Here is a 21,794-nt window from a genome sequence, read left to right as displayed (position 1 = left end):
ATAAAATTCACAAAAATTTACTTAGAACAGAACCAGTGAAAACCAAATTTAAAAGTAAAATCACCAGCCAAGGCTGCAAATAAAACACTAAAAAAACCTCTCTTGAAAGGAGGGTCTTTAGATGCTTTTTAAAAACACTGAGAGAGATTTTTTTCAACAAAGCTTTTTTCAGGAGGGTGTTCCAAAGCTGAGGGGCCACAGCAGACAAGGTCCTGTCTCTTGTCCCCTCCATCTGAAACTCAGTTAGTAGCAGGGCCATGAGCAGGGACTGAAATTCTGAACGAAGAGCCCTAGCAAATTTGTATGGGCTTATGTACTTTCTTAAGTATCATTCAATCATCTTTATTACAGTCCAAGACCAGCATACTTTCCTAAGTACAAATCTATTAATCTTAAAATTGACTAAACAATTCCTATGTATGTACAAAGTGTACATATATAGGCTGCTCCACGCTATGGAGGGCCTTGCTTTTGTATACACTGAAGCTCTTCTCACGATGGGTTAGAAGAGCTTCTTTCAGGTCTGCGGGAAGAGCAGGCTTAGCCCCCTCTCCCCACAGATTATCAAAAGGCAGCCCTGGGCAGCCGGATTGGTCTCCCACATGACTGCCGGCTCTGTCATGGAGCCGGTGGGGGCTGCGGGGATCAGGGGCCTTGCGCACCCCGGAAGTTACAGGATGTCCCGTGTGAGTAAGCGGGGCATCCTGGAGAGACCCCAGAGCCTGGGAGGCTGCATGCAGCCTCCCAGTCGGGGGTCTACTCATGTGTCGCCGCACACCACGGCAACACAAGAGGGGGAAAATGAGGTTAACAGAGCGCTTGCTCTGTTAACCTCATTTAAGGGAAGGAGGAATTAGGTGGGCTAGCCACCTTGGGAGCACTGGGCTTGCCTGCGAGTCTGGTGGTTCCCACGATCCCTGGAAAGCGGGCTAAGCTCCCTTGGCCTGCTTTCCAGGGATTGTGGGAATAGCCTCACTTTGTATCTTCATAAGCACTGTGAGAGGCCAGTCCTCTAAAAATACATAGGTCAGTGTGAGGCCTATCACTGCAATCCCAGTCCTCTCCATATGTGTGTTTACCATAAACACTTTGGTCATCTGAACAGGGCTCTAGAATTGCTCATAGTGTAAAGATCTACTTCTATTCTCCATTGATTTTTATGAGCTTAAGCCTATAAGGTTTGCCAACTGGCCAGAAAAAGTCTTTGGGAAAGGCACCAGGGGGGAAAAGTGCCTTTTACTGGGCATTCCTTGATATAGCCAGGGCTGCCCTTAGGGTGGGGCAACCGGGTCAACTGCCCTGAGCCCCATGCTGGCACAGGCCCTGCTCTTGGCACACTGCAGTGCAACCTGCCCTCCTCTCTCCTCCAGGCCTTGCCACTTATCTTTCCCCTCAGCCGATCTTTTGTGTCTGTGTGTAGCTTGAAAAGCTCCCAGGCAAGCTGCTAGAGCATCCTCCCTCCCCACCTCTCAGCTGCTCGGTGGGTGGGCGGGGCTTCCAGAGAGGCCTCCAGGCAGGCCTCCCTGAAGCCTGAAGCTCAGGAAAGAAGCAGGCAGGCAGAGAGTACCCAGCACCAGAGCTCTCTGCAGACTCTGCCCAGCTGAGCCTTAGTAATGGAGGTATGATGTGATTTCCTTTCTGGGGTTATTTTCCCCCACCTTAAATATTTAGGGATTGGCTTGCCATAGGGCTTTGGTACTGAGCAGAGATATAGGGTGGTGGGGAGAGGAATATGTATCTTTCAATTGAAGTGAACTGGACAAATTTTTGGTTTCTATTTTTTTTTTTAAAGTGGTTTGCTTCATGACAGAAAATTACAAAAATGTTTGGAACTGAAGCCTGCCCACCTTAGACGATCATTCACCCCGATAGGGAAGAATCTGCCCTTTGCCTTCATAAAAAAGTGTTAAACACCCCACTTTCTGCCCCAGCCTTTAGATCACCTGACCTGGAATGACTTGGCATAGGGTTTTAGTATTGAGCAGAGATGTAGGGCAGGAGGGGAGGAATATATATATATTTAAAGTAGATTGGACAAATTGTTGGGTGTTGTTGTTGTTGTTTTGTAAACCCATCCAAAAAGTCCTATAAGTGGTTTATTTCATGACAGAAAATTACAAAAGCTTCTGGGAAAACTATATTGATTGATTGATTGATTAATGCACTATGCTCAAGTTGATTTGCAACCAAGAAGGTCTGAGAACTGTGAATCATGTGTTGTGCTTTTAATTTTTATTTCTTTAGAAATGCATTATATGTCCAAGCTGGTTGGACATGTCCAAAACCTCACTCAAACTACTTACAGTATGTAATCAGTCGGTATGATTCTGTAATGATATGAAATGTTAAGGAGGCCCTGCACATGCTGATTCACCCCCAGCCCTGCACCCTACTAGGAATAGCTCTGGATATAGTCACCTTGCTAAAGCTAAGAATGTATAGGTCAGGCCAATCTCTGGATGAATGACTGCCTAGGAACCCTATGTATGCCACCTTGAATTTCATGATGAAAAGGCAAGACATGAATGTAATAAATAAATTAAAATTTACCTTTACAGATGGCTAGCAAAATCTATATATTTAATCCTCGTAGATGTGCCCGTCCTGATGCATGGAAAATGTGTCCTGGCACTCAGCTGATTGGCTGAGCCACGGAGGCACCGGATTGGCAGGGCACCAGTCGGCTCGGCACTCAGCACCACTTGTGACTCGAGAGCGGTGGGCCATTTGGGGAAGCCAGCGGCAAAGCAGCTGGCCGCTTAGGGAAACATGTGGCTGGTGGTGGCCCGCTTGGGGAAGTGGGCAGGCGGCTGGTGGTGGAGGCCGGGTCAGGAGAACGGGGAGGGAGGACGAGACTGGGGCAGGAGCCGGGGGGAGGAGGGCAAGAGCCGGGGGGGCAGGAAGAGAGATTGGGGAAGGAGGCAGGGGGAGGGAGGGCAGGAAGAGAGACTGGGGCAGGAGGAGGGAGGGCAGGAAGTGAGACTGGGGCAGGAGGCGGGGGGAGTGTAGAAGAAACAACCAACCAATCAAAATCTCACAACTAAGCCCTTAAAAGTAAGTAAACTACCACAAAGATGCTCTGTGCGGGTTCAGCTAGTTGTATTTATTACATTTACAGCCCCTCAGATACTTAGCAGGTCCTGCTCCCTTAGCATCAGAGACAGCTCTGCTTCAGTTCCCTTTAGGCCTCCTGAAGGAGCTTTAGTCTGCAATACGTTATACCTTGAAGAAATGTGCTGACATCTGTGATTTCCTTATAGTTGTGCTCCCATTCCAAATTATCAGATGTTTGTCCCTTGTGGCCCTTGGTAGAAAGGTGAAAGGAACAGAGGGAGAGGCATGGAGAGAGGGCAATGTGGAGGAAAGAGAGGGAAAGAAGTTGGTGTGGGGGTGGGGAAGCTGCAAGAAAGAGTATGGTGTTGCTAAGTTGTTTCTTCCGTCTCAGAGTGCTTACTAAGTCCTCCTGACCCCAGGAACAAGAAACAAAAATATCTGGCGAGGAAATTTTGCTTATCTTCCATGGAATTCATGTACACATTGCAGAGGATTCTGGGACATATAGGGTACACACTCAGTTCACCTGGGCCATTAGCAAGGTCTATCACACCATGATAGAGGTTATGTTCTAAAATGCCCCTCCTGCAATTGTGCATTGCAAGGGACCATCAGTAGTGGGAAGAGAAGCCATCTTTCAAAGTCCTTCATTACTGCTCCGCTCACTGAGGACCCTCTGATAAGCTTTCAAGGAGTCCCAAGTCTCCCTGGAACACTATCCCTGCTTTAGAGTATTCACTGGGCCCAGCTGTAGCTGTGTGCTTCCTCTCTCCTTGCAGCAAGTCACAACTGCATTCAGTTTAAATCATTTTCTGCTCTGTAATCTTTTTCTTCTAATCTGCACTGAAGCTTTTCTAAAAGAAGTAGCAAGCACAACAGTGCCCCCAGACTGTAGAAAGACACTTCAGCAAGTAAAAAATAACACCAAATTCTGATATATATATATATATATATATATATATATATATATATATATATATATTTAAATAACTCTGTCTAGGGTGACTAATGTTGTGTAAAACAGTGCCTGCTGCCAATGGGAAGAAAATCTGTTCACAATGCCACTCCTGCATCAGCATACTTTGCTGCCATCTGAATTTATCTTAACAAAATGTGCTTCTCTTGAAAACAATTCCTTTTGAAAAGCGTTTCTGGGAATTAAACAATGTCTTAATACACTCCTTGGCCGTGCTAGCACTGGGCCCAAGGGTCACGTGCCAAAATGTTTGGCCAGATGGCCCAAACCTCTTGCCTGCCCCCCTGCCTGCCCATCTCAGTACCCCACTCCATCAAACCTTTGGACAAAGCAGGGGGCCATTGGGGAGGGAGTGTGCTCTGTAGCAAGTGCTCTCTATCACTACCCCCTCTATCATTGCTTCTCCGTCCTCCCCCACCTCGTGCTTGTACTGTAATGGAAAGGGGGAGGGACAGAGCAGAGTGCCTTCTGACCCTTTCCCATGGGCACACAAAGGGGAGGCTGGTGCTGACAGTGTGTGGTGCCCTCAGCAGCAACAGAGGGGTGGCAGGTGGCCCTTGTGCCCACAGCAATAAACAATTGTGTGTATTCAAAAATAAGTGGCACTGTATTTGGTGGGACAACGTGGATGACATCCTTGCTAACAAAGTGCCTGCATAATGAGCAAAGTCGCGCTAGTGCAAGACGATTGCATTAGCTGCCCCAGAAACAGGGATTGCAGAACTGTGCCAGAGTGCTCTTGTGCAAAAGTTCCTTTGAAACCAAGGGAGTCTTCCACCGGTTGCACAACTGTTGCACAGACGCAAGTAGGCAAGCATGTTTGTGTTAGCGCAACACTACTCTGGAACACAAACTCCAGAGTTGTACTCATGTCAATTTATTGGGGCTTGGCTGCCCATGAGAACTGCCGGGATTCACTTACATCCTGGCAGCCCCGTGGCGCCAAACTGGCAGCGCCGTCACACCCAACCCCATGGCAAAGCCTGGCCTTTAGCTGAGGTTAAGGGTGCAAACATGCCCTGAACCCTTTGGATTTCAACCTACATATGTTGAATTGTTTTTAAAATCTTATATTTTCTTAACCTTAGGGGTCAAAAACCAAATTAGCTGTGGGCAGATCTGCACTACACACTTAATCTGGTTGAACAGTCATTCCCTCTCCCTAAGGAACTGTAGTTTGGGAAGGGCCAATTCCCAGGATTATTTGGGAGCGGCCATTAGTGGCCAAAATGGTAGCAAACTATACAGCTTTGTAGTGGATATACACCCTTTGGAACAAACTGGATATGATGGTTGCAGCCATGAAGAAAGCATATGGGGTCCATTTTTAACAGCAAAAGGAGTACACAGGTGAGGAATACCAAACCCTCACCCTACCATTCCTTATTTCCCTGCAATCTGTGCCCCGGGCACTTTTCTCAGTTGAGTTCCAGAACTGGAAGAGTGCTTGGCCATGGGCAGAGGAGGGTTCTTTACTCCACATCCATGAGCCCCTTTTGTTGTCAGAAACACCACCCTTCATTTTTCTGTGTGACTGGCACAGATCCATTAAATGTGTTGGCTGACACACTGCACAACACTCCATTCATGTTATAACACAATATGCATGAAGCTGTACGAGTGTGCTCTTACGCAGATGCAAAAATAGCACAAAATTGTGGATAGTACCGACATGGAAAATAATGGCTGTACTCTCACATAACTACTTTTGAGCAACGTTTGTGTTTGTGCAAGAGTGCACTTGTGCAACTGTGTACACATTGTGATATAACAAATATGGAATGTTGTGCATTATGTCAGCCACTGCGGAATAAGAATTATTTTATTGTTAATTATTGTTATTTTATTATTATTATTATTATTATTATTATTAACATTTTATAACCCACTCTTCCTCCAAGTTGCCCAGAGCGGTGTACTATATACTTAAGTTTCTCCTCACAGCAACCCTGTGTAGTAGGTTAGGCTGAGAGAGAAGTGACTGACCCAGAGTCACCCAGCAAGTATCATGGCTGAATGGGGATTTGAACTCGGGTCTCCCCGGTCCTAGTCCAGCACTCTAACCACTACACCACACTCTAACCACTACACAGAATAAAACCTGATTCTTCTGGGAGGAAGCAAGAGGCTAAAAAGAAATTCCTTGTCCAGATCATAACATGCAATGTGTCAGTATTGGCTTTTCCTTGCCTGTGAACTAACATTTGCCCTTTGGGTTCAGAAAAATAGCCCAGATGAGAACTGTTGAGGTTTTCATCTGTATGGCTGAAAGTGGCGTTGTCCTTTCTAAATGATCCCATTCAGCTCTTTGCTCCTACTGTTCTCAGACTGTTTGTGTTAGCACCGCTGACTCATTGACAGTGTCACAATCTGTCTGCTCTGGGAGAGAAAGAGTATGCTAAATTTGGCCAAGAAGGATGAATCTCAAACTTCAATGTAATGATTATTGTTCATTCCTTTCCTTTGTTAACAATAGGACAAAGCAGCTTTGAGATTAAAAAGGAAATATGCTCATTGGGCATGGCGGAAAGCTGTTTCAAGTCAAACTCTGGTCACATGTCATGTTTAAGGCTGAATGCCCATTTGTGCTGACATGCAGATATTGACAAGCATCTCCTAGGGTCATATGCCCAATTTCAAAAGCAGCATTATTATTAAGTCACAAGACACATGCACTTGAGTATGACATTACTGTACAAGCAATCAGGGGATTCTTACAACACATCCATCTCATAGCTAACTTGCTTTCTTGTGGCTGTCACATTACTTGTCCCCTTTCTTATCAAGACTGGACTTTGCAAGAAATATATGTTCCTCCTAACAAAATATAGTCAATTATAGGGCTTTTCAGCAAGTATTCTAATCAGGGTTGCCATTTAGGGAGGGCAGGGAGGGAGCATTGCAAAGCCCAGTACATTAATTTCCCCCTCCTATTGATCACAATTTGTTTCTGTATAAATATGGAGAAAAAATACTTGAAAAAATCCTCACACATTTAACAGAATTCTTGTGGCCCTACAAATATGTTTTGAAGAAGAAATCTGCATTCCCAATAATCTCGGCATTTGAAGTTTGATAGTTCAGGGCTGCGAAACAATTTCAACAAATTATTTCCAGTACAAGAATTATCTGTGTTAAAAAGATTACTTGTTTGACTTTCACTGAATTACAGCTCTTAAAACAAGGCCCCCCGGGGAAAACGGGCAGCTGATTTAATTTTTAATCAGCATTTAAAAGCCTTTTTATTCTTGTAAGTTGAGCCCATTTTCATTAATTTGAATAAAGAACACCTCCCAAATGCAAAAGGTCTTTAAACCTTTGAAAGCACATCCAAGTCACAGCATTAGGTAGGCACAGACTCCCTTTTTACTGTTTGTCAAGGGATTTATGAAACATAACATGAACTGCTTATGCCTATGGCCAATTGAATGCCACATAATGAAGACTGGTTGTCTCACCAGTGGATAGTAATCTATACATGGCATAAATAGTGTATTTTTAACATATTTAAAAGTAATCTCTGAGTAGCTTTGTTTTTCTATATAATGTAATGTGAGATACTTTATATGTAATTCATATCTATATCTATTCATATTCAAATGACTGTACAACATTTGGCAAATGTTGATTTTCACACATGAATTAATTTTGTGAAAGTCTATTGTCCACACTTTTTGGAATACACTGGGGAATCCTGACAGTTACCGAAGTGTGACAGTCAGCATTCACTGGTGTATCACCAAGGGGAATGACATATTTTTGGATATTTACATAATATATTCAGAATATTTACATAATTAATCAGGGACTGTCAGCCATTCACATGAGAATGTCAACATTCATCAGATTTCCGATGTCCACTGTAATATTTTATTTATTTATTTATTTATTTATTGAATTTATATACTGCCTAATATAGAAATCTCTCGGTGGTGTACAGAATTATAAACACAATACAAAATATAAAACATTTAAAATTCATTTTAAAAAGATAAAAATCATAATAAATAAAAACACAATAAAATTTAAAATTTGGTTTCAGTTAAAAGCCTGGGAAAATAGGTATGTCTTCAGGGTCCTTCTAAAAGCAAACAGAGAAGGAGATGCTCTTATTTCAGCAGGGAGCACATGCCAAAGCCCTGGGGCAGCCACAGAGAAGGCCCGGTGCCATGTTGCCACCAAACAAGTTGGCACCAACTGTAACCGGACCTTTCCAGATGATCTTAATAGGCGACAGGGTTCACAACAGAGAAGGCACTCTGGGTCAAAGGGTACAAGACTCAGAGGTACAAGACCCAGGGTACAAGGTCCAGGGTACAAGAAGTACCCTGTACCTAAGCCATTAAGGGCTTTATAGGTGATAACGAGTACTTTGTATTTTGTTCAGAAACATATTGGCACCCCGTGCAGTTATTTTAGAATTGGTATTATATGGTCCCTTCAGGTAAACCCAGAGACCAATCTGGCTGCCACATTCTGTACCAACCATCATTTCTGAACTACATACAAAGGCAGCCCCATATAGAGCGCATACAGTAGTCAAGCCTAGAAGTTACCAGCATATGTACCACTGTTTTAAGGTCATTTGGCTCCAGAAATGGATGTATCTGGCATATCAGCCGAAGTTGATAAAAAGCACTCCTGGCCACAGCATCAACCTGAGAAACCAGGGAGAGTTTGGGATCCAGGAGAATTCCCAGACTACATACCTGGTCTTTCAGCGGGAGTGTAACCCCAACCAGAACAGGCAGATCTAAACCATCTCTAGGATCACAACCCCCTACAGACAGTACCTCTGTCTTGTTTGCATTCAGCCTCAGCCTGTTATCCCTCATCCAGCCCAATATCACCTCCAGGCAGGCACTTAGGGAGATTATGCCATTTCCTGAAGAATTTGGTAAAGAGAAATAGATCTGGGTGTCATCAGCATATTGATAGCTTACCAGACCAAACTTCCTGATGATCTCTCCCTGTGGTTTCATGTCAATGTTAAAAAGTATTGGAGGCAGTATGGAGCCTTGTGGAACCCCACAGTTTAGTTCTCACTTTTCAGAGCAACAGTCCCCGACACCATCTGGAATCTGCCAGAGAGGTAGGAATGGAACTACTATAAAACAGTGCCACACAATCCCACCTCCTTCAAGTGACGCAGCAGAATACCATGTTCAATGTTATCGAAAGCCACTGAGAGATCCAAAAGGATCAGCAGAGTCACACTCTCTCTGTCGATCACCAACTGGAGATCATCCATCAGGCCAACCAAGGCAGTCTCAACCCATCCAAAACCCACCCGAAAGATGGTCTGGAAAGGATCTAAAAATAATCTGTGTCATTCAAAACTGCCTGAAGCTGAGAAGCAACCACTCACTCAATCACTTTTCCCAACCAAGGAAGATTAGAGACTGGTCTGTAATTAGCTAACTCTGAGGGATCCAATGCAGGTTTCTTGTGTCAGAATATCTCATGGTAATACCATAATACAGATATGTCAGAATATCTCATGGTAATACATTATAGCGAGATTGTGCTATGTTTAACTGGTATTTTAATTGATTGCTGTTTTTATTGTATATGGATTTGTTGTTATATTATACATACATGGTGGAAGATGAAATTATATTAATTTTCAAGAGCAACTTCAGCTAGAATTTGAAGACCTTCATGCTGTTCAGTCCAATATATGGGCAAAATCCAGCCAAAGTTACATACTTTAAAGTCCCACTGAGGGCAATGGGAGAAATTTAATCACATGTTTATAATTCCCTTTGAAATCAATAAGACTTCAAAGCGCTTAACTCTGGCGACTGTTGGCCAGTATGTTACAAAGTATCAGGTTCGGAAGAGTCTTCTCAATTATACACTCATTCAGTACAATGCAGCGGGATGACAAAATGCATCACAAGTATCAGTTTTCAGAGAATGTTAATCTTTTCTAAAATATATTTAGGAATGACACTAGCATTCCATATTGCAGAAACAAAACAAAAAAACCGTCTGTGCTGCTATCAAATGAAGGATAAATTCTTCCCCCACCCCCAGCCCCTAAAAAGAGTTCTGTTCTAAATTAAAACTCGAACTACTTTCCCAGGGCATGTGATCTTTAATGAATCAGGCTCTGACTTTCTTATCAGGTGACATTAATGAAATCAGTGACCTGTATCAAAGGGATGGGGGGGAAATCCCATACATGCTTGCACTCTTTGGAGCCAATAGGCTTCTGCTGTATCTTACCCCAGAGAGACACTAGCTCAGTTTAGCCTTCTTAATATCTATAGGCAGCCTGATAAAAGGAAGTGTTTGATGTTGCTCCCAGAATGGAATGATGTTTCAATTACTGTAATAATGGCTTTAAGCAATTTAAGCTAGTAGTGAAGCTTTTAGTTTTTTTCGTACAAAAATAATCTTATAAGCTCTGGCCAGGAGGCTCTGACCCTGCCAAGTGGCAAGTCCTGTTTCCCAGGCTCTTCAGAAATGGCCGGGCAAGTTATAATTGTAAGGCACGACTGTGGTCTCCTGAGCTTAATGCTGCACCTTTGTTCTGTTCTGAATCATGACCCTTTTTCTTCCAGAGCATCAAAGATGGGCGCAAGTGGAAACTGGGTGTCATATCGAATGGAAAGAGAAACAGGCTGGGCTCATGTGATTGAGCCCAGCCTTTTTCTTTTCCCCTGTGGCAGGCTAAATAGAACGGATTTGCTTTTGTGCTGACATCTACTAACCAATCATCATAGTGATACATATTAGGGTTGTGTGTCAAATATTTGCCAGTTTCAGTTTTAGAATCAAAGCTAGAAATTTCAACAGGGTAGACATTTCTCCTGAAAAAGATTATGCAAATATTCAAAACCACCACCACCACCACCACCACCTTTTTAATCCTATTTTGTATTATCTGGTTTTTTTTCCCCTGGCAGGGGTTACTTCTTCAGTGCCATTCTTGCCCTCCCTTTCAGGCTCTTCCTCCTCCCTTCTCCAGAACTAGTGATATGGTATCCCACCCAATCAGAGATCACATTGTGAACAGGATAATGTCATGATGCTCAGTCATATGGTGATGTCACTGGACAGTGTAGAAAACTCTGGAATATAGTGTGTCCTTCCTTTTTGCTTCTTGCCTTATTTCCAGTTCTTTAACACAGGTGACATCATTTTTTTCAAACATATCTCTGTGCCCATGAGGACTAAAAACTTCTTTTTAAAAAACAACAAATGATGACATCCTCAGGATCCTAACAAGATCCTCTTAGATATATGTTAGGGAATATATGCAGTCTCCATGATAAAATAAATATATTGCCTCCATGTTTGCAATATGCCGTTGTTTTCCTCTGGGCATTCTTAATGCTGCAGATAGTGAGGTTACCTTATCAAAATGCACATTTGGTTGCTGAATGCAATTAGCAATTTTAAGAGCTCTGGTTTGTATTTGTTTTAGGAAATTGACCCCAACATACAGCAGACTGCTTTCTTGCCCAGACAGAGAGATAAGGTCAGGATCCTAGTGCTTTTACTGGGCTGGGTTGGCCAATCCTGAGATTTAATGCGATTGGCCAGTTGCGGGGGGTGATGGTGTACACCTCTGCTGTGCTGAAGAGAAGAGGTTTTGAGCTGGCTTGAGCACTGACAGTCCCATATTGTGCCTATTTACCCGAAACAGTCGCTATTTTCTAGTAGGGATGTGCAAAACCGATTCAATTGTGAACTGAACCACTGTGAACCAGGCCGGTTTGAGTGGTTCGATCACAAACTGGTTTGAATTCGGACGGAAGCGTGCCAAATGGCCCATGCACACCCCTATATAGTACCTGCTCCTGGTAAAATCGCTGTCCCTATTTTGTCCCTAGGTTTGAATTGGGGGGATGTCTTGTTAAAACATTGTTTGCATGAGTCACACATGAAAGCACATGAACTCTAAGGCACCAAGCCATGCACAGCTTGGCATTTTACACACTGCAGACGTTGTGTGGTATATGTGCAGAATTTGTTGACAACTTGTTGTAGGAAACTTATGCTTTTCTAATACAACTTTACCAAAAGAACAACCACCTCTTGGTAAATAAATATATTTATTTACCTCAAGGTAATATTCTACCTCAAGGTAAATAAATATAAAATACAGCAGGCAACAAAGAGCCTTCAGCAATGGGCAGCATCCTGCTGGATGGTTTCATTCACACAAGAAGTGATTTTTACCAATCCCCATTTCTCTCAATAGCCTTCTGTGCCCTTGAAAATACGTTCCTGGGGACTGAGGAAAACTCAAAAGTAGATTGGGGAGGGGGAGTGTTCAAAGGGCAATGAAGGGAAGAGTAGATTGACAAGAATAACCCCTCTTACGGATTAGGAACATCTCCCACTAATGGAAGTACTAGTCAGGATGTTGACCAGTACCCATAATGAAGGGATGTAGTTCATGAAATTATCCTTGGCATACTTATCAAGATGTATTGAGTATATCCTTATTGCTGAAATGCTGAAAGGTATGCAGTCCCAAGCAGCTTACCAAATCAAGGTCAGTTTTTGACTATAATGTTTCAGAATCAAGTCCTGGAATCCCTCAGTCCAACAGTGATCACACTTTCACAGAATACTGGTCAAAGAGGAGCTGCCGATGTTATGTGGAAGCATAATATTACACTTTGGACAAACAACTAGGGATTGTACCCAATCCGGGTACAAATTAATTTTTACTTGAATCTAGCTGATTTGGGTGATTTGGAGACAGAACAAATTGCCCCTGTGGTCCATTGGCTAGATTCGGGTACAAATTTAATCGTGCCAGATTCGATTTGAATCACTTTTAGATTCACATTCCTCTTATCATTTCCCCAAGATTCCCAGCTTTCATTTTAAAAAGAAAGCTAAGCTTTAGTCCTTGTAGAAGTGGGGTTAAGGAGCAAAATGTCTGGTCACTGTTTTTCAGGTGTTTGGATTCTTTGGTGTATAATAACCTTTCCTCACTGAATCCCTATGAAGATTCATTACATATCTTCAATTCTTCTGTTCATTTTGACTGTATCCAGCTGCCAACTGCCATATGCCAACTACACCCCCCTCCCACTCGCAAGGCAGTGGGTTACTACTCAGTTTATGTTCTAGGAATTTTTTCAAGTGTTTAGACTCTTTGGTATCTAATAACCTTTCCTCATAATGAATCCCTATGAGGATTCATTATGCACCAAAGAATCTAAACACCTCAAAAATTCTTAAAACATAAACTGAGTACCCAGCGGCTTGAAAGTGGGGGGGGGGTAGTTGGCACATGGGATGCCACTAATTCCCCACCCCCACCCACAAAGCAGTGGATTCAAAATGAGAAGAAATGAAGGTGTGTAATGAAGACACCAAGGAATCTAAATACTTCAAAAATTCCTTTAAAAATAAACTAAATGACTTGATTAGCAAGCCAGATGTTGCTGGTTCAAATCCCTGCTGGAAACACTGATGTTGAACAGCAGCGCATTAGGAAGATGCTGAAAGGCATCAACTCATACTGCATGGGAGATGGCAATGGTAAACCCCTCCTGTATTCTACCAAAGACAACCAAAGAGCTCTGTGGTCGACAGGAGTCAACACCGACTCGGTGGCACACTTTATTTTACCCCATTGTGTGTGGGGGAAGTGGGTGTAGTTGACACATGGCAGTTAACAGTTGGCATTGTCTAATGACAGTCAAAATGAACAGAAGAAATGAAGGCATATAATAAATCCTCATGGGGATTCATTACAAGGAAAAGTTATTAGACACCAAAGAATCTAAACACTTCAATATTCCTAAAAAATAAACTGAGTACCCCACTGCCTTGAAGGTGTGTGTGTGGGGGGAGGGGAGGCGGGTGTAGTTGACACATGGCAGTTGACAGTTGGCACTGTCCAATGACAGTCAAAATGAACAGAAGAAATGAAGGTGTGCAATGAATCCTCATAGGGATTCATTATGAAGAAAAGTTATTATACGCCAAAGAATCCAAACACTTGAAAAATAGTGACCAGACATTTTGCTCCATAACTCCACTTCTACAAGGGCTAGAGCTTAGCATTTTTTAAAATTAAAGCTAGGGTTCCATGTTAGGATTAGGATAGGGTGACTTCAAATCACCATTATTTCCTATGGTGGAAATATACAAAATCAGTAAAAACTAAACAAAATTATTAGAAATCAACCAAGTGCCTCATGGCCTTGAAATTTGGGTGGTAGGTGGCACCCATGGGGACCTACCCACCACCCAAATTTGGTGCCCCTAGGGCTTTTATAAGTTCTCCAAAATGATCCAAATCCAAATTGAATAGGATCAAATCCAAATCGAATCTCGAGTGATTCGAGGGTCAGATACAGACACAAAATAAATCAGAGGTGATTCAATTTGGACACAAATCTAATCCAAAAAATTGATTCATGAACATCCCTACATGCAACCTCTCTGCATGGCGCATGAGCCTAAAAGCAGCAGCAGCAGCTTCCTCCAGGGCACACCCACAAAACCATCCCATATAAACAAACATTCCAAAGGTCATAAAAAAGAATTTCTACAGAATCAAATCCCTTCCTCTCACATATTTCCCATCCTTTTATTGATGTTCTTCCAACGGTATATTTGCAAATGCATAACAAGCTATACATATGCACTGTGTTCTGCAAATGTTTTAAAACTGTAAAAATACAAAAATAGCACACTGGATAATTTGCAACAAATTAATTTATTCCTGTGATGAAATTGTGTGTGTGTGTGTGTGTGTGTGTGTGTGTGTGTGTGTGTGTGTGTTGAGAAAAACAAATGCTTAATTGCATGGTACAAAAGGTGGATGAGGAGAGAGATTTTATCCGTTTTTCCCCCTGAGAGCAGAGTACAGATGGCTCTGTTCTGTTATTTTTATCACAGCAGGAAGGCCTCTGTGTTCTTACAGTTAGGCAGTTATTTTTGGCAGAAAGGTGTTGCAAAAATGACATCATTGTTTTACCTGCATTCATTCTGCAGTAAAATTCATCTGTCAGGACAAATCTAGATGCCTGGCAAAACAACCTAATTTCTTGGCCCTTGGTTGCCTTTGATTATTTTTCAGAGTGAGATTTCAGAGGCACTGTTGTCTCCTTCTTTTGTGCTTGAAAAGCAGTGGTCATAATAAAGTAGTTAGATAAAACACCATCTCATGATATGGATTGCACTGCCTTAAAGTAACTAAGCAACAAGTAATGGACGTGTCAAAAAGAAACTTATGAAGCCGCCTTGTACTGCAGCATTCCACTGGTCCATCTAGGTCAGGCCTGCTCAACTTTGAGCCCCCCCCCCAGCTGTTTTTGGACTACAACTCCCATAAACCTCGGCCACAGCGGCCAATAGCCAGGGATTATGGGAGTTGAAGGCCAACATCTGTAGGAGGGCCGAAGTTGAGCAGGCCTGAGCTAGGTCAACATTGATTGACAGCAAATCTCCAGGGTTTCAGACCCTGAAGCCCTTCCTGGAGATCAGGGGCGTAGCTAGGGAAGAGGGGGCCTGTGTTCACCCCTCTCCCTGGCAGCTCCTCAGAATGAGGAAGATAAGGGTGAAAATAGGGAGGGAGGAGCTGGAGGGCCTGGGTTCTTTGAACCCATCTGCTCAATTATAGCTATACCCCTGCTGGAGATGTCAGGGACTGAACCCAGGACATTTTGTGCTGAAAACAGGTGCTCTGCCACTCAGCTGCAGCACTAGCAAGAAAATGTACCCTATAATCTAACTGCCATGCCTATTGAACCACTGCCAAGCTATGCATGAGGATTGCCTTGTACTCACAGGTAGTTCAGAAGGTGATGGCCCTGCCCATCAGTCTAAGAATCGGTGCACTGCCTGCCTTGAATGGGGTTTCACTCCTGCTTAAGGTGCAGGTTCAGAGCTTGGGGCTACTTCTTGGTCCAGTGCTGCTTCCAAATGCTCAGAGTATGGGGAAACAAACAGGAAGAACCTGGAACCATAACACAGAAAGGCAAATATGACCTGATAGGTATCACTGAAACTTGGTGGGATGAGATACACGATTGACCTATAATACTTGAAGGAAATAACTTGTTCAAAATGAATAGACCCAACAGAAAGATACAAGATAGGACTAGAAGCAATGGTTTGGAATGAGAAAGAAGCAGATATAGCTTAGCCATTAGGAAGCATTTCCTAGCTGTAAGAGCTGTTGGGCAGTGAAGAGTCTGCCTCGTGCAGTGATGAGCTCTCTTTCTCTGAAGGTTTCAGAGGCCGGGCAGCCATCAGTACAGATGCTGTGGCAGTTTCCTGCACTGAGCAGAGGGTTGGACTTGAAAATCTCCAACATCTTTTCAGCTCTGTAATTCTATGGTTCCAAGTGGCAGTGGTGACTGGGAGTGCTTTTTATCCCCTTCGGCTGATACACTAGTTGCACCCTTTTTTCAATAAGACAAACCTGGCCGTGGTCATTCATTATTAACCTCCCGACTGGACTACTTAAACATGCTTCAGAACATGGGGCTATCCCTGAAACACCTCTGGAAATTTTGGTCCAAACTCTCTCTGCTAGAATGTTCTCTGGGTTTGGCCTGACAGAGTATATTACTGTGGTTCTTCATGGTCTTCATTGGTTATCTGTTTGTTTCCAAACACAATTCAAAATGAGATTTCTACATTTTAAGCCCTAAGCCGGGGGTGTCAAAGTGTGACCCTCCAGCTGTTTCTGGCCTACAGCTCCCATCATCCCTGGCTACCAGCCATTGTGACTGAGGATGATGGGCGTTGTAGGCTGAAAACAGCCAGAGGGCCATAGTTTGACACCCCTGCCCTAAACCCCTGCCATAAAGGAGTTTGGGCTCCTCCCTAATGTTATCTCCTCATATCAACTCTGGGACCCCTCACCAACTAAGGTGCAGTGAGTGTGAGGAGCACAGCCTTTTCAGTTATGACACTGACATTATGGGACAACCTTCCCTAGGAACCTATCTAGCACCTTCTTTCTTTTCAGTCCCCTACTACCCCATTAAGTTCTGGCTTTTTAGACAGATGTTTGGTGGAGGCTGATTGGATGGTACCTTAACGGCTGCTGTGCTGAGGAGGGGAACTCCATTATATTGCAGTCTGGTTTTGTGTTGATAGTATTTTGGTTGGATACTTTTGGTTGTGTTGGTAGTATTTTGGTTGGTAGCATTTTGGTTGGTTTTATTGATATTTTGATTTTTGCTTATTGTTGTTTTTTGAATTTGTTGTTAGCTAGTTTGAATGTTCTGTTGGAAAGAAAAGTGGGATAATGTTTAAAATAAATAAAAGAATAAAAACAAAAACCTTAGGAACATGTTGAATGCATCCTTTCAAATTCTAGTCTCTAAATAGAGCTGCAGGTTTTGATTGGTTTGATCAGTAATCAGCTAAAGCTGTAGGTAGCAATCCTATGCACACTTTTGATTGATTGATTGATTAAATGCCATCAAGCCAGTGTCAACTCTTAGCAACCACCTAGATAGATTCTCTTCAGGATGATCCGTCTTCAGCTTGGCCTTTAAGGTCTCTCAGTAGTGCTTGTTGTATTCATTTTTGTTGTAATTGAGTCCATCCACTTTGCTGCTGGTCATCCTCTTCTTCTCTTTCCTGCAACCTTTCCCAGCATTATAGACTTCTCAAGGGAGCTGGATCTTCGCATAATGTATCTGAAATATGATAGTTTGAGCCTGGTCATTTGTGCCTCGAGTGAACACTTACCTGGGAGTAAATCCTATTGATCTCACTAAGATTTACTTCTGAGGTAAACATGCATAAGTTCAGGTTGCCAGTTGACTAATATATCTGGCTAACTGTTAAAAGCAAATTTTAACAGGGGTGGTTCTTGTGAGGGGACAGGATGGGTGTTGCCAGTTTTAAATTTCTGCAGCCACCATTTTAATTTCCCTACCTGTCACCATTTTGATTTTCCTATTCTGCCTGTTTTTCTGCTCTGTTTCTTGGTGTTTTCATAGGGCTTTGGGGGCAGCAGCACCCACTGCTCAAAAAGGACCAATAACCAGAAGCAGCCAGTTCCCAAAATTAATATTTATAAGTGTCCAGCCAATCCTAAATGTTTTGTGGTGTGTGTATGTGTTTCTTAAACTACCAATCAGGGACAGGATAGGCATAATTGATGTGTTTTATAACCAATCAGAGCACTGGGAAGTGGACACATTTTTTTCAAGGTACCTGGCTGAAGGTAGCAGCAAGAGCCATTTTGTTTTGGAGATGGACTTCCAGTGCATCGACCTTTTGCACCAACTGTCCTAAGCCAGCATGGTGTAGTGGTTAGAGTGCTGGACTTGGACCGGGGAGACCCGAGTTCAAAATCCCTATTCAGCCATGAAACTAGCTGAGTGACTCTGGGCCAGTCACTTCTCTCTCAGCCTAACCTACTTCACAGGGTTGTTGTGAAAGAGAAACTTAAGTATGTTGTACCCCACTCTGGGCTCCTTGGAGGAAGAGTGGGATATAAATGTAATAATAATACTAATACTAATCATAATCATAATAATGACCACTAGGGGCATTGGGAGTAGAGACAGTGATTAAGGGTCTCTGTATCTGTCCCTACTCTGTGACCCCTGGATTGACTCTGCAGCACTTCCTGTGCTGAGTCACAATCCTTCCTTTCCTCCTAGAGAGCAGATGGAAACATCTCTCTCTCTCTCTGTCTCTCTCTCTCTCTCTCTCCTTACCTATCCGTTATGTAGTCCTTTAGATTAGATACAGGTCTTTCCTATCTAAGTGTATTTAACCAATAAACATTTATTATTCAGTTCTACAAGGATCTCCATGTGTTTTCTCTAAATACAGTGGTCCCTCTACTTACGAAATTAATCCGTTCCGAATGCACATTTGTAAGTCGAAAAGTTCGTAAGTCGAAAAGCGGTTTCCCATAGGAATGCATTGGGAATGGATTAATGCGTTCCGGAGCCTAGAAAAAAGACCCAGACCCCCAGTAAGGCTTGCAAACTGCACAGGAACATTTCTTTTCAAGAATAAACAGGCAGTAAACAGGCAGGCAAGTCAAGGAAACCGCATGTAAAATTCGTAAGTCGAGGAAACCCCATCTAAAAATTTGTAAGTCGAAAAAACCGCATCTAAAACCGGATCTAAAACTGCCGTTTGTAACTCGAAAAATACTTATGTCGAGTAGTTCGTAAGTCGAGGGACCACTGTAGCTGCAATAACTAAACCATCCTCTGCTAACCACTCTGTAACTGGAGTGTGTGTGCTCATTCCTTAATGCTCTGCTGTTTTACCTATTGAGGGTAAAAATTGACAATCTCTAACATTTTGTTGGCAGAAATGGTGCAGTGCAGGATTCTCAGAGAGCAGAAAGTTCCAAGTTCCATCCCTGGCTTCTCCAAGATAGAGCTGAGAGAGATTCCTGCCTGCAGCCACTGCCAGTCTGTGAAGACAATAATGAACTAGATAGACCAATGGTCTGACTCAGTATATGGCAGCTTCCTATGTTCCTGGTGCAGTGTGTAGATTCAACTAAACCTTGTTTGGATTAAACTGAACATCCCTTTCCCTTTCCAAGTAAGCCCCAAAAAAGATGTGTTATTCATTTTATATTTGGAGTGGTGTGGTGCACTACAGAGGAAGAGAGGAGTTGAAGGAGTTGTTGTTGTTGTTGTTGTTGTTACATGTATATCCCGCTCTTCCTCCAAGGAGCCCAGAGCGGTGTACTACATACTTGAGTTTCTCTTTCACAACAACCCTGTGAAGTAGGCTAGGCTGAGAGAGAAGTGACTTGCCCAGAGTCACCCAGCAAGTCTCGTGGCTGCATGGGGATTTGAACTCGGGTCTCCCCGGTCCTAGTCCAGCACTCTAACCACTACACCACACTGGCTCTCCCAATCCCAAAGATTTCTTTAAAAATGTAAAATAATTTTAAAGATATATATTTAAAAATGACTTTCCTCCCCCATGCAGTCACCCAGAAGCAGTATCAGTGTCTTCCTTAGGTGCTGGCAACGGCTCAGCCCCCAGTCCCAGTGCCACAGCATCACAGCAGGGGCTTGGGCTCTGCTGAAGAGACGGCTGCATCATCGCCAACCCCTGCAGGCCAATGCTCCTGGCTCAGCCTTGATGCAGCAGATGATCCAGCCACTGAGAGGCCTCAGATACGGAGTGGGGAGCAGGCGTGCTGAAGGGGCAAGGTGGTGCAGCTGTGGCTGCTGAAGCATCATCACTACTACCTCCTCCTCCAGCAGCGGGTGGGTGAGGGACCCCAGACTTCCCCTTCTTTACAGCCACCATCGCCATGATGGACTGGAAGATGCAGCCGGCTGCCACTGAGCCCTGAGGATGTGGAGCGAGTCCTGAGAAGAAGAAACAGCAGCCACCACAGAATTTTAATTGATGTGCCTTTTGCTTAATGGCACACGTGTATCCTTTGAGCCTACTTTTGTTCCAGTTTGTTACTCCAACAGGATTCCACATATCAATGCCCCAGAAAGGCAGTTGTGGTAAGATGTTGCTAATCTGCAAATGTATGTTTAAATATATATATATATTCAGATGAATAATCAACTAAAATCTTCCGCAGTCCACAGCCCTGCTTCTAACAATGTTACTTCACATGTGTAAACAGTTTCCATTGTTTATTTGTATTGATTTTTCTATCTGTTAACACACCCCAAAACAAAAAACCTGAAGTGCTACAGCTGTTCTTTTTCTGCTATTTCTTCACCTTGCCACAATTATAGCAATAGCACTAGCAATAGCACTTACATTTATATACCGCTTTATAGCCGGAGCTCTCTAAGCGGCTTACAATGATTTAGCATATTGCCCCCAACATTCTGGGTACTCATTTTACCGACCTCGGAAGGATGGAAGGCTGAGTCAACCTTGAGCCCCTGGTCAGGATTGAACTTGTAACCTTCTGGCTACAGGGCGGCAGTTTTACCACTGCGCCACCAGGGGCTCTTATGCTTCTGTATCTCAGGAAAGGTGATGGTGAACTTGATTATGATCCAATGAGTGTCTACTAACAGATCAATGCCTGCTGATGTGAGAACATAAGGTCCAGCTCAAACCTCAAGCTATCCCATTAAGAGTTTGCATCATCCAGCACAAATCTGGAGGCTGGCTGGTAATCCATCTGGCCAAGTCTCTGGAGCAGATGAATATTGTTATCGGCAGGATAGTTCAGCCGTGAATAGTGTGGGACAGGCATGGACAACTGGCAACCTGCAGGCTGGATCTGGTCCTGATGAAATTTTATTTGGGCCATTGTCAGCCCCCACTAAGTTTTAATCAAGATGCGGTGGAAACTCACAGCTTATTTTCTGTTGCTTATGAAAACTGTGTTCTAAAGTTGTAGGAGACAGAGATAGTTCAGACATTGTTATATCTCTGAGTATAAACTGTGATGTCTATGTGCTTACAAATGTGGAGCTTTTATTGCTAGATGGCACTAGTTTTATTATGGTACCCAGGAAAGATTATGTGGCAAAATACAGCTCTGACTTCTGGAACATTGCTCTCCAGTCAAAACGCACACCTCCACCACTTCCCATTAGGGAAGCTGACCATTCCTGCTGTAGGACCAGGTTTTTCCTTTGTGGGTAGAGGTGAAGTTAAGGAAACTCATTCATACAACTAGCACAGAAGAACTCTACCTGCTGCCACACATACTTCACCTGCTGTGCTGGATCTGTGACTTCCTCAGTTGGGGCTGCAGATGGGCAAGGGTCTAGCTGAAGATGGGTGAGCTGAAGATGGGTGCAGGGCTAAGGACTGTAGAATTTATTTATTTGTCAAATTTGTAGAC

At 43.3% G+C, this 21,794-nt stretch overlaps 1 long non-coding RNA gene across 2 annotated transcripts; it reads left to right on the top strand.

Annotated features, from left to right (window-relative positions):
* Positions 1-1,541: 1,541 nt before the first annotated feature.
* LOC128351633 (uncharacterized) lies at positions 1,542-21,430 on the top strand. 2 transcript variants are annotated; one of them, XR_008319923.1, is made up of 2 exons: positions 1,542-1,619; positions 19,949-21,430. It is a non-coding gene; the product is annotated as an uncharacterized LOC128351633 (long non-coding RNA). The 2 variants fall into 2 exon arrangements; XR_008319924.1 differs by lacking the exon at positions 1,542-1,619 and adding an exon at positions 2,994-3,054.
* Positions 21,431-21,794: the final 364 nt, after the last annotated feature.

Source organism: Hemicordylus capensis, chromosome 3 (genome assembly GCF_027244095.1).
Source record: "Hemicordylus capensis ecotype Gifberg chromosome 3, rHemCap1.1.pri, whole genome shotgun sequence".
Lineage (NCBI taxonomy): Eukaryota > Metazoa > Chordata > Lepidosauria > Squamata > Cordylidae > Hemicordylus > Hemicordylus capensis.
Note: the sequence above shows the minus strand (reverse complement) of the source record. Positions and strands in the feature narration are given on the sequence as shown.